This window comes from Plectropomus leopardus, chromosome 1, assembly GCF_008729295.1.
Source record: "Plectropomus leopardus isolate mb chromosome 1, YSFRI_Pleo_2.0, whole genome shotgun sequence".
NCBI classification, from domain to species: Eukaryota; Metazoa; Chordata; class Actinopteri; order Perciformes; family Serranidae; genus Plectropomus; species Plectropomus leopardus.
This window is the reverse complement of record NC_056463.1, coordinates 22293274-22307512: the sequence shown is the minus strand read 5'-3', so window position 1 is coordinate 22307512 and position 14239 is coordinate 22293274.

The window sequence follows — 14239 nt, the reverse complement described above, 5'->3', positions numbered from 1 at the left end:
TCTAAAAAACGCCAAACAAGACAAAAAAGAAACAGGTTGCCGGAAAAAAAAAAAAAAAAAAAAAGGCGAACTTTCTGTTTGCTGCCTGGTTTTGACCAAGTGTGAATAAAAACTCACAAAGCACCAAGACAGGGTAGTACCGGAGATACTCCCAGAATCACCATCAATCCCCCAAGAGGGGACAAACCGGAGATGCTCCTTCTGCCCGAGTAGTGGGGGTTTAATCTCTTGGTCTGGCCAATTAAAGTTAACACTGTAGGGTATCCATCACCCAGAAAAATAAAAAGACACCTTACCTCTCTGATAAGCCACTCTCTCACAGGTCTGAGGTGGCATTCGATTATTCAGACTGTCTGAGTAAGAGGGAGATGCAGGCACTTAATAAGGAGAGCTACGGCTCCATGAAATATAGCATGAGGAAAACATTGCTGAAAATATTATAGTAAGTCCAAAAAAGGCGAATTTGGACATGGCTAAAAACTTCTTATTATGACTGGTAGAGACGGGTCATAGTATACAAAGTGGAAAAAAAGGACAAAATCTAAATAATTTAGCTTGTCCAAAAAATTGCAGAGAAAGCCATACTACTGTATGTAGAAAAATGTCAAATTTCGACATGTCCCAAATACGCCTGAAAACGACATATTAGACCTTGTAGAGACGAGTTATAGTATACAAAGTGGAGAAAAAGGCCAAAAACTTCATAATTTAGCATGACTAAAAAAATTGTAGAAAATACCATACTTTATTATGTCGAAAAATGTCAGATTTGACATGTCCCAAAGATGCCTCAAAACTACATATTATACTTTGTAAAGATGTGTCATGGTATGCAAAGTGGAAAAAAAAGGCCCAAAAAACTTCAGAATTTAGCATGTCCAAATAATCGTCAAAAAACGGCATACTAAAGTATGTCGAAAAATGGCAAATTTTGAGTAGCAAACGTGCCTGAAAAAGACATATTATACCTTGTAGAGATGCGTCATAGTATACAAAGTGGAAAAATGCCATACCATAGTATTGCTTTTTGGGTCGTTTTTTGAAATGACATATTATGGTGTTATTAGCTGTTTTTGTATCGTTCTATGCTATGGCGTCTCTGCATGCTATTCCATATGGTTTTCAGCAGTTTTAAGCGGTTTTTGGGACATTTCATTTTTTGAACGTGCCATGCCACATTTTTTAAATATACCATATTATCCTGCTTTTGGTCTTTTTTGGATCGTGCTATGCCATGGGCATGCTATTTAATGCAGTTTTCAGCAGTTTTAAGAGTTTTTTGGGACATGTCATTTTATGACAATTTTGCCATACTATAGTATTGCTTTTTGTGTCATTTATTCAACATGCCATATAATGGTGTTTTTATTTTATTTTTTTTACAACATTCTATGCCATGGCATGTCTTGGCACGCTATTTTAATGCAGTTTTTTCAGCTGTTATAAGGGATTTTTAGGACATGTCATATTTTGACTTTTTTGCCATACTATAGCCTTGCTATTTCTGTCATTTTTTCCGCATTCTATGTTATGATGTTTTTGGCTGTTTTTGCAACAAATTTTGCTATTGGGCATCTCAGTACGCTATCTTATGCTGTTCTGAGGTGTTTTCAGCTGTTTTTGTGACATGTCATTTTTTGAAATTTTTGCCTTACTACGGCCTTGCTTTTTTGGTCATTTTTTCAACATGCTATATTCTGGTGTTTTTTGCCGTCTTTACAACATTCTTTGCTATGGCGTGTCTTGGCAGAGTTGCTTTATGCTGTTTTGAGGTGTTTTTAGCTGTTTTTGGGACAGGTCATTTTTTGAAATTTTTGCCTTACTTCAGCCTTGCTTTTCTGGTCATTATTTCAACATGCTATATTATGATGTTTTTGGCAGTTTTTGCAAAATATTTTGCTATTGGGTGTCTCAGTACGTTATTTCAGGCTGTTTTGAGGTGTTTTCAGCTGTTTTTGGGACAGGTCATTTTTTGAAAATTTTGCCTTACTATAGCCTTGCTTTTTTCGGTCATTTTTTCAACATGCTATATTCTGGTGTTTTTTTGCCGTTTTTACAACATTCTTTGCTATGGCGTGTATTGGCAGAGTATTTTATGCTGTTTTGAGGTGTTTTCAGCTGTTTTTGTGACATGTCATTTTTTGAAATTTTTGCCATACTATAGCCTTGCTTTTTCGGTCATTTCTTCGAAATGCTATATTCTTGTGTTTTTTGCCATTTTTACAACACTCTTTGCTATGGTGTATCTTGGCAGAGTATTTAATGCTGTTTTGAGGTGTTTTCAGCTGTTTTTGGGGACATGTCATTTTTTGAAATTTTTGCCTTACTATAGCCTTGCTTTTTTGGTCATTTTTTCAACATGCTATATTATGATGTTTTTTGCAGTTTTTGCAAAAATATTTTGCTATTGGGTGTCTCAGTATGTTATTTCAGGCTGTTTTGAGGTGTTTTCAGCTGTTTTTTGGGGCAGGTCATTTTTTTGAAAATTTTGCCTTACTATAGCCTTGCTTTTTCGGTCATTTTTTTCAACATGCTATATTCTGGTGTTTTTTTGCCGTTTTTTTTTTTTTTTTTTTTTTTTTTTTTTTTTTTTTTTTTTTTTTTTTCTTATTCATGTTTTTATCAGACAACAGAGCATAAGAATCATTGACTACAACAATCATTACATCCATATATGTCAGCTCTCTGTCCTTATTTTTGTTTTTGGTTTTGAATAAGCAAAACAAACAGAACTACATAACAGCTAGCACATAAAACAAAAAAAAAAAAAAAAAAAAAAACAAAAAAACAAACAAACAAAAAAAACAAAGTGCCTACAAACTTAACTTGACATCTGGGTATACTTGACTCGTGACTTTCACATCCAATACAGAATATACCTAACTCACAATATCTCACAAAGCAGATGCATCCTCTAAATATTGCAAAAAGGGACCCCAGACTTGGTTAAAGATATCTTCTCTCCCCTTAACTCTATAAGTTACCTGTTCATATAAAGCCATTTTGGTCATTTGATCAGTCCATTCTTTAAAACAACACAATCAATAGATGACTTCCAGTGCCTTAATATTATCCTACAGCCTGTTGTGGTGGCTAGACGCACCCATACTCTCTGTCTTCCAGTTAGATTTATGTTATCTGGTAAAAACCCCAAGATACACAAAGCTGGCGACTTAGAAACATTAATATGAAAAAGACCATTCAAGAGCTTAATGATCCCATCCCACAAGTGATCATTTTTTCCACATCCATACAGCATATGAACTAAAGTCCCTATTTCTTTCTGACATTTCCAACAAGTATCTTTGTCAACTAATTTCAGTTTAGCAAGTTTACTGGGGGTCCAATAGTTTCTGTGGAGTAATTTGTAATAGATAAGCTGGGACTGTGTTTCGTGTGAGCAACCATACCAAGCTGCAACCAGTTTCTTCCAACTATCCTCTGAAACCTGAATTCCCAAGTCTTTCTCCCAGCACCGTTTCAGCCCTTCTAAATGAGGTGCACGTGCCTCTCTAAATATCCCATAAAACTTAGAAGCTCTGATTCTTCTGTTACCAGGAATTAGGAATAACTCTTGGATACTAGATGGGGGGTCTAGGCCAGTTTTCAAATTAGTTTTAATACAGTGTCTGATTTGTAAAAATCTCCAAAACTCCTTCTGATCTAGGTGAAATTCTTGTTTAATGTCAATGAATGATTTCAAGCCATTTTGACCAAATACATCCCCCAATTGGTTAATTCCTGCACTAGCCCACTCAGCCCACATGAAAGGTGATTTACCAATTAATAATTTCTTATTAAACCAAATAGAGGCTCTAGAAGTAAGATAAGGATTGGTATTAATGAATTGATGAGATCTAAACCAGGTTTCTTGTACAAAAGCCAGAACAGGGTCTTTAAATGGTACTGGTCTTCCTTTCTGAGTGAAAAAGGCCTCTAATGATGTGGGAGCCAATAAGCTTTCCTCAGTTGCTACCCATGATGGCCTCATTTCAGGAGAATTATTTATCTTAACTAGCTGGGAGAGAGAAAATGCATAATGGTACAAGTCCACCTTGGGTAAATCTAACCCACCATTATCTTGGGCAGCATAAAGTTTGGACCGATTAAAGGATGGCTTTTTGCCTGCCCACACATACCCCTCCACAACTGTATTATAAAGCTTTAAAGGTTGTGTGGAAATGTTATAGGTAACATATATAAAATATACTGGAGCTTTGGGGAGATTATCATCTTTACCAAATTAATTCTGCCCAATAATGAAAGATTCATTTTTGCCCAATTCTGCAGAAGAGGGCGAATGTTTTGAATCACTGGAGAGATATTAGCTTGCATTATTTTATCCAATCTGGGTGTCAACTTAATCCCTAAATATATTAAGCCCTCAGACATCCACTTAAATTGCCATGTACTTCTAATAGCTGGGGGACAAAATTTAGAGATAGGCATAGCCTCCGACTTAGACCAATTAATAGTGTAGCCAGAAATCTCAGAAAAAGAATCAATAATTGAGGAGATGACAGGAACTGCCAATTCTGGATTACTTGAAATCAAGAGAATGTCATCCGCATACAAAAAAAGTTTTTGTTCTTCTTGACCCATAACTACCCCTTTAATGTCTTTACATTCTCGCAATGCAATAGCAAGTGGTTCCAAAAATAAAGCAAAAATGAGAGGTGACAAGGGTGAACCTTGCCTAGTGCCCCGACTTAGGGTAAATGATGATGACATTATCCCATTAGTAAGAACTGTAGCCATAGGATCTGTGTACACTACCTGTAGCCACTGCATAAAGGTGGGACCAAAACCAAATTTCTTCAATGTATAGAACAGGAAGGCATACTCAACTTTATCAAAGGCCTTCTCCGCATCTAGGGAGAAGGCGACAACAGGATCTACATTATTCCTGCTCTTCCATAATACATGTAATATCCTGCGTAGATTATCAGCTGAGCACCTATTTTTAACAAAAAAACCCACCTGATCCCTATGTACCAGAATAGGAAGCACTTTCTCAAGTCTAGCGGCAAGTATCTTGGAAATAATCTTTTCATCAACATTAATTAATGAAATTGGGCGATAATTCCCGCAATACTGTGGGTCTTTATCTTTTTTATGTAATAATGTAATCACTGCGGATCTCATACTAGGAGGTAAACTACCCCCTTCTGTAAAGCATCTTGATACACAGCCAGAAGCCTTGGGGACAATTCATCTATAAAAGCCTTATAGAAATCTGATGGGAATCCATCATTGCCTGGAGACTTGCCCAACCTGAGACTACCTATCGCCTGTTTGACTTCATCTAAGGTGATCTCTCTTTCTAGAAAATTTCTTTGATCACTGGTCAAGCTAGGAATTTTAATAGAGGAAAAGAAATCTGACATCCTCTGTTCTTCTACTAACCCATTGGAGGTATATAGCTTTTGATAAAATTCAGCAAAGACCTCATTAATTTCTTTTTTATTAGTAGTCAATTTATTATTTTTATCAAATATAGAAGGAATTAGATTACTGGATTTTATCTGTTTAACCCTATAAGCCAGCATTTTACCTGTTCTTTCGCCTTGTTCAAAATATTTTTGATTCAGACAGAAAACTGCATATTCAGCTTTTTTCTGCAACATGCTGTTCATTTCAAATTTAAGCTTAATTAGTTTATTCCATACTTCCCTCTCAGGATGCTGTATGTGCTGTTTTTCAAGATCCTTTATGTCCTGTTCTAATTTTAACAGTTTATCCCTCTGAGATTTTTTAATGGATGAGCTATATTGAATAAGACACCCTCTCAAGAACGCTTTAAAAGCATCCCAAGTTATTCCAACATCGTCAATAGAACCTTCATTAAACTCCCAAAACTCATTCATCTTTATCCTTATAAATTCACAATAACTCTCATTCTGTAATAAAGAGTTGTTTAAGCGCCACCTAAGTGAAGGTTTCACACACTTTCAGTACTAGATAAGACAAGTTCAATAGGGGCATGATCAGTTATAAACAATGTTACCAATAGAGGAACCAATAATTTGACACACCAGAGAGCGAGACACCAAGAAGTAATCTATTCTAGAATATGTAGAGTGCGGATGAGAAAAGAACGAACGTATAGTCTCTTTCTTGAGGATGTAGTAATCTCCATATATCCACTAGGCTCAATTCTTCTGTCATATACGTCCACAGCCATACAAAACTGGGTCATTAATTTGTCTGGGCTGGGAGGATTTATCCAGGAACATATCCCTGACTTGGTTAAAATCCCCCCCAATTATAATATTAGTGTGTCCAATATTCCGTACTGTGTTACAAAACTTCATGGAAAAATTCTGGTTCAGGAGAGTTGGGAGCATAAATATTAACCAATGTCATTTTCTGTCCCTGCAGACACGCATCCAAGACCACCCATCGACCCTCTTGATCAGTGTAATGCTTGAATACCTGAAAATCTAAGTTTCTCCTTATCAATATAATCACCCCTCTTTTCCTATTAGAGAATGTACTATAATACACTTGAGTCACCCAATCTCTTTTTAATTTTAACGACTCCCTCATCATCAAGGTGTGTCTCTTGAATCATGGCAATGTCTGTTTTTTTTTCTGCTTTAAATATGTAAGAATTTTTTTCCTTTTAACAACATTATGGCAACCCGCTATATTCCATGACACTATTTTACACATTGCCATAAAGTCATGCCATAAAGTCATGCAAGCCATATTATTTTAAATGGGCAGTTAGCCCAAAACACTCCAGTTTGTCTTTAATCCACACAACCTTAAAACCACTTTTCTTGATAAAACCCAATAGCAGTATAAACACATCTGCACAAAACAGTAGGCACCACAAAATGAAAATGGAAAACAAAAAAAAAAAAAAAAAATCAGAACGATTGGGCAAAACCAAGCCCAACATAACAGGAACTCCATTGGTCCGTAGCACTGATGATCCCATAATGGCTTCCTTCTTCACTCGTTCCTCCTCCCTCCCCCCATCTATATATCACAACCAAAATATGTCGAAAAGTGACCTAAAATGCCCAATTCACTTAATTTTCCACAAAGTCCGAATTAGACTGCAAGATAGTTCTTAAACCGTACTCCTCGTGTCGTAAAAATTGTCCATAGCCTTGAATAAAGCAGTTTGTATTCTACAAATGAAGGAAAACAAATTGCCTAATAATAAAATAAGTAGGCATAACCATAGCTTAGAAAATGCTAAGAGTAAACGCAGAACCCATGTCTACAGTAATACTGCTATGTTTGACTGACCTATAGCTATCTTATTACCCATTTTCCTCAGTGTTGGAACCCTCATCTCCACCTCCATCTGCTGGGTCGATGGTTGAATCCAGGCCGCTGAGAAATTGCTTAACCTCTGCTGGTTTGGAGAACTGATGCCGCTGGTTATCCAATGAGAATGTCATAATGGCAGGAAAGCGAAGGGCATAGACAATATTGCGTTGTTGCAGCAAGCGTCGTACCTCGTCAAATTTCCTACGTTTCTCCTGTACTTCCTGGGCGTTAGTCCTGGAAGAAACGGACTCGCATGCCTTTCCAGATGATCTGCTTCTTTTTTCGGGCCGCCGCGAGTAGTACAGATGCTTTGGCTTTTGTCCCTTAGAAAGCGGACGATGATGTGTCTCGGTCTCGAATCCGCAACAGGTGGTGGTGCGGGACCCACACGATGGATTCTGTTATTTTCGTACCAATCATCAGCCTCAATGTCCAAAGCCTCACTCATCAGATCTTTCAAACATCCCTCAAGATCCCGACCCTCAGTTCCTTCTTTAACGCCCGATATTCTGACATTTTGGCGTCGGGAAAATCCCTCCAGTGCCGTCAGCTTTTCTTGCAGCCGCAAGTTCTGTTTCACTAAGTTTTTGCTAACTGAGCTAGCTTTAGCCTCTTCATCTTCCAGACGGGATATTCTTGTCTCTGCTTCTTCGACCCTATCACCAAGGCTGTTGACGGCTTCATTCAGGGACTCAATTCCACCTTTCACCGCATTTTGTCATGAGCTAACTTCTCAAGAATCGATCTTATGGCAGTCAGCTCGGCAGCTACGTTGTCTTTAGATGGGCTCTCACCGTTAGCTCCAGCAGGTGAATCAGCCATTCCAGAAGACTTAGCCTGAAAGTTTTTGGTTTTTTTCCTCGCGATGTAGTTGGCTGGTTCCGCATGAAATAGTGAATTTTCTGACTCATTCCACTGCCGTTGTACGAGCTACACCACATTTTAAAACTTTTCGACTGAAAACTGTTTTTTAAGGAAGTTTAGGACAGGTCATTTTTGAGCTTTTTGCCTCTTTAGCCTCCTGGGCGGGGCGTTTACGTGACTTTTTCAACATTTATTTGGTGTTTTTAATAGTTTTTGCTTTGTTTATGGCGTGTCTTGGCAGAGTATTTTATGCTGTTTTGAGGTGTTTTCAGCTGTTTTTGGGACAGGTCATTTTTTGAAATTTTTGCCTTACTATAGCCTTGCTTTTTCGGTCATTTTTTCAACATGCTATATTCTGGTGTTTTTTTTTTGCCGTTTTTTTAATAGATTCTTTGTTATGGCGTGTCTTGGCAGAGTATTTAATGCTGTTTTGAGGTGTTTTCAGCTGTTTTTGGGGACAGGTCATTTTTTGAAATTTTTGCCTTACTATAGCCTTGCTTTTTTGGTCATTTTTTTCAACATGCTATATTCTGGTGTTTTTTGCCGTTTTTACAACATTCTTTGCTATGGCGTGTCTTGGCAGAGTATTTTATGCTGTTTTGAGGTGTTTTTAGCTGTTTTTGGGACAGGTCATTTTTTGAAATTTTTGCCTTACTATAGCCTTGCTTTTCTGGTCATTATTTTCAACATGCTATATTATGATGTTTTTGGCAGTTTTTGCAAAATATTTTTGCTATGGGTGTCTCAGCACGTTTATTTTATGCTGTTTTGAGAGGTGTTTTCAGCTGTTTTTGGGACATGTCATTTTTTGAAAATTTTTGCCTTACTATAGCCTTGCTTTTTTGGTCATTTTTTCAACATGCTATATTCTGGTGTTTTTTGCCGTTTTTACATAGATTCTTTGCTTATGGCGTGTCTTGGCAGAGTATTTTAATGCTGTTTTGAGGTGTTTTCAGCTGTTTTTGGGACATGTCATTTTTTGAAATTTTTGCCTTACTATAGCCTTGCTTTTTTTGGTCATTTTTTCAACATGCTATATTCTGGTGTTTTTTGCCGTTTTTTACAACATTCTTTGCTATGGTGTATCTTGGCAGAGTATTTAATGCTGTTTTGAGGTGTTTTCAGCTGTTTTTTGGGACATGTCATTTTTTTGAAATTTTTGCCTTACTATAGCCTTGCTTTTTTGGTCATTTTTTCAACATGCTATATTATGATGTTTTTTGCATTTTTTGCAAAAATATTTTGCTATTGGGTGTCTCAGTATGTTATTTCAGGCTGTTTTGAGGTGTTTTCAGCTGTTTTTTTGGGACAGGTCATTTTTTGAAAATTTTTGCCTTACTATAGCCTTGCTTTTTTGGTCATTTTTTCAACATGCTATATTCTGGTGTTTTTTGCCGTTTTTTTTTGCAATAGATTCTTTGTTATGGCGTGTCTTGGCAGAGTATTTAATGCTGTTTTGAGGTTGTTTTCAGCTGTTTTTGGGACAGGTCATTTTTTGAAATTTTTGCCTTACTATAGCCTTGCTTTTTTGGTCATTTTTTCAACATGCTATATTCTGGTGTTTTTTTTGCCGTTTTTACAAATTCTTTGCTTATGGCGTGTCTTGGCAGAGTATTTTATGCTGTTTTGAGGTGTTTTCAGCTGTTTTTGGGACATGTCATTTTTTGAAATTTTTGCCTTACTATAGCCTTGCTTTTTCTGGTCATTTTTTCAACATGCTATATTTTGATGTTTTTTGCCGTTTTTACAAAATTTTGCTATGGCGTGTCTTGCAGAGTATTTAATGCTGTTTTGAGGTGTTTTCAGCTGTTTTTTGGGACATGTCATTTTTTGAAATTTTTGCCTTACTATAGCCTTGCTTTTTTGGTCATTTGTCATTTTTTCAACATGCTATATTCTGGTGTTTTTTGCCGTTTTTAATAGATTCTTTGTTATGGCGTGTCTTGGCAGAGTATTTAATGCTGTTTTGAGGTGTTTTCAGCTGTTTTTGGGACATGTCATTTTTTGAAATTTTTGCCTTACTATAGCCTTGCTTTTTTTGGTCATTTTTTCAACATCCTATATTCTGGTGTTTTTTGCCGTTTTTAATAGATTCTTTGTTATGGCGTGTTTTGGCAGAGTATTTAATGCTGTTTTGAGGTGTTTTCAGCTGTTTTTGGGACGGGTCACTTTTTGAAATTTTTGCCTTACTATAGCCTTGCTTTTTCGGTCATTTTTTCAACATGCTATATTCTGGTGTTTTTTGCCGTTTTTACAACATTCTTTGCTATGGCGTGTCTTGGCAGAGTATTTTATGCTGTTTTGAGGTGTTTTCAGCTGTTTTTGGGACATGTCATTTTTAAAAAAAATTTTGCCTTGCTTTTTTGGTCATTTTTTCAACATGCTATAATATGATTTTTTTGGCAGTTTTTAATAGATTCTTTGTTATGGCCTGTCTTGGCAGAGTATTTTATGCTGTTTTGAGGTGTTTACAGCTGTTTTGGGGACAGGTCACTTTTTGAAATTTTTGCCTTACTATAGCCTTGCTTTTTCTGTCATTTTTTCAGCATGCTATATTCTGGTGTTTTTTGCCGTTTTTACAACATTGTTTGCTATGGCGTGTCTTGGCAGAGTATTTTATGCTGTTTTGAGGTGTTTTCAGCTGTTTTTGGGACATGTCATTTTTTGAAATTTTTGCCTTACTATAGCCTTGCTTTTTGGGCCATTTTTTCCAAATGTCATATGATGATGTTTTTGGCAGTTTTTGCAAAATATTTTGCTATTGGGTGTCTCAGTACATTATTTCAGGCTGTTTTGAGGTGTTTTCAGCTGTTTTTGCGACATGTCATTTTTTGAAATTTTTGCCTTACTATAGCCTTGCTTTTTCGGTCATTTTTTCAACATGCTATATTATGATGGGTTTTTTTGCGCTGTTTGTGTATCATGCTATGCTACTGTGTGTCTCAGCTGGCTTTTTCATGCCCTTTTGAGGTGTTTTCAGCTGTTTTTGGGACATGTCACATTTTACCATTTTTCACCTTACTATTGACTTGCTTTTTAGGTTAGCTCCCTCTTCACCATGACCAATCGTTGCAGCATCTGCAGTAATGTCGACTCTGCAGCAATTTGTCCACCGGTCGATCTCCTGCTCCATCCTTCCCTCACTTGTGAACAAGACACCGAGGTACTTAAACTCCTCCACTTTGGGCAGGATTTCTTCCCCAGATCTGGAGAGGGTACTCCACCCTTTTCCGGCTGAGAACCATGGTCCCAGGTGCTTCACACTCGTCTGCGATCCGTTCCAGTGAGAGCTGAAGGTCACGGCCTGATTAAGACAACAGGACCACCTCATCTGCAAAAAGCAGCGACCCAATCCTAAGTTCACCAGACCGGACCCCCTCAATGCCCTGGCTGCGCCTAGAAATTCTGTCCATAAAAGTTATGAACAGAATCAGTGACAGAGTGAAAGGGCAGCCCTGGTGGAGTCCAGCCCTCACTGGAAACGAGTCCGACTTACTGCCGGCAATACGGACCAAGCTCAACAGACGGCCTGTGTCGAGGGTCTCCCAGAGAACCCCCTGCAGGACTCCCTGAGGGACACGGTCAAATGCCTTCTCCAAGTCCACAAAGCACATGTGGACTGGTTGGGCAAACTCCCATGCACCCTCAAGGATCCTCGCATGGGTCCAGAGCTGGTCCTCAGTTCCACGACCAGGACGAAAACAGCATTGCTCCTCCTGAATCTGAAGTTCAACTATCCTTTAGACCCTCCTCTCCAGTACAGCTGAATAGACCTTACCAGGGAGACTGAGGAGTGTGATCCCCCTATAGTTGGAACTCACCCTCTGGTCCCCCTTCTTAAAAAGAGGGACCATCACCCCGGTCTGCCAGTCCAGAGGCACTGTCCCTGATTTCCATGCAATGTTGCAGAGTCGTGTCAACCATGTCAGCCCCACAACATCCAGGGCCTTAAGGAACTCTGGATGGATCTCATTCACTCCCGGGGCCATGCCACCGAGGAGCTTTTTGATCACCTCGGCAACCACAGCCCCATGAATTGAACAGCCCACTCCCGAGTCACCAGGCCCTGGTTCCTCACTGGAAGGCATGTCCGTGGAATTGAGAAGGTCTCCAAAGTATTCCCTCCACTGATCCACAACGTCCTGAGTCGAGGTAAGCAGCGCACTGGCCCCACCATACACAGTGTTGACAGAGCACTGTTTCCCCCTCCTGAGATGCCAGATGGTGGTCCAGAGCCTCTTCAAAGCCATCTGGAAGTCGTTCTCCATGGCCTCACCGAACTCCCGAAGTCCTACCGATTACGCCCCTCCAAGTCTCACTGTCGCTGCCAACGTGAGCGTTGAAGTCTCCCAGCAGAACAAGGGAATCCCCAGAAGAAGCAGTCTCCAGCACCCCCTCTAAGGACTCCAAAAAGGGTGGATACTGAACTGCCATATGGAACATAGGCACAAACAACACTCAGGATCTGCCCGTCCACCTGAAGGCAGAGGGAGGCTACCCTCTTGTCCACCGGGGTAAACTCCAACATGTAGGCACTGAGCGGGGGCGTTAATAAGTATTGCCACCCCTGCCCAGCACCTCTCACCAGTGGCAACTCCAGAGTGGAAGAGAGTCCAACCCCTCTTGAGAAGACTGGTTCCAGAGTCCATGCTATGTGTGAGGTGAGGCCAACCACATCTAGTCGGAACTTCTCAACCTCCCGCACCAGCTCAGGCTCCTTCCCCACCAGAGAGGTGACATTCCACATCCCTAGAGCTAGCTTCTGCAGCCGGGGATTGGACTGCCAAGGTCACATGACCTGCGTTCGGGCGAGGGAAACTCTGAACCACTTATGTAACTCATTGTCTGGTCCCTCCCCGAGGACTTTTTGCCATGGGTGACCCTAACCCTAACCCTGACAACTGAGCTCCTAGGATCATTAGGACATGCAAACCCCTCCACCACGATAAGGTGGTACCTCAGGGAGGGCTTGTCTTGCTTTTTCGATGATATTTTTTTGGCTGTTTTTTGCATCTTTTTATTCTATGGCGTGTCTTGGCATGCTTTTTTATAATGTTTTGAGGTGTTTTCTACGGAAGCCCTAAGTGGATGTGTTTTTTTTTTTTTTTTTTTACAAGCCGTTTTTTTGTTATAACAAGCCGTTTTCTCGATATAACGAGATATTATCTCGTTATCTCGAGAAAACGAACTTTGTTTTCCCGAGATATTAAGTCGTTATCTCGAGAAAACGAACTTTGTTTTTTGGTTTGTTTTTTTAAACTTTATTGAATGAACGTCAGAAGAAGTGGCGGGTGGATGATGTGACAGCAGGTGCCGTGCGGTGTTCAGCGCGGACAAATGCATGCAGGTTCTCGCCCCTGCACGTACCAAAAAGCACCGGAGCAACAGTATAATAATCTAGTTATGATTACTGATGAATTTGGGTGATGTGTTCCTGTAATAATCATCTTACCTTGCGCATTTGTCCGCGCTGAACACCGCACAGCACCTGCTGTCACATCATCCACCCTCCACTTCTTCTTCTGATGTTCATTCAATAAAGTTAAAAAAAACAAAAAAAAAAAAAACAAAGTTCGTTTTCTCGAGATAACGACTTAATATCTCGGGAAAACAAAGTTCGTTTTCTCGAGATAACGAGATAATATCTCAGGAAAACAAACTCCGTTTTCTCGAGATAACGAGATAATATCTTGTTATAACCAGATAATATCTCGTTATATCGAGAAAACGGCTTGAAAAAAAAAAAAAAAAAACACGTCCGCTTAGGGCTTCCGTAGTTTTCAGCTGTTTTTGGGACATCTAATTTTTTGACATTTTTACAATACAATAGTATCTTTTGGGGTCATTTTTGACATGCCATATTATGGTTATTTTAGCCATTTTTGTGTCGTTCTATGCCATGGTGCATCTCGGCAGGCTATTAAATGTAGTTTTCAGCTATTTTTTTTGCCATACTATAGTATTGCTTTTGGGGTCATTTTTTAGACATGACATATTATGGTGTTTTTGGCCATTTTTGCAACATCCTTTGCGATGGCGTGTCTGGGCACGCTTTTTATGCTGTTTTGAGGTGTTTTCAGGGGTTTTT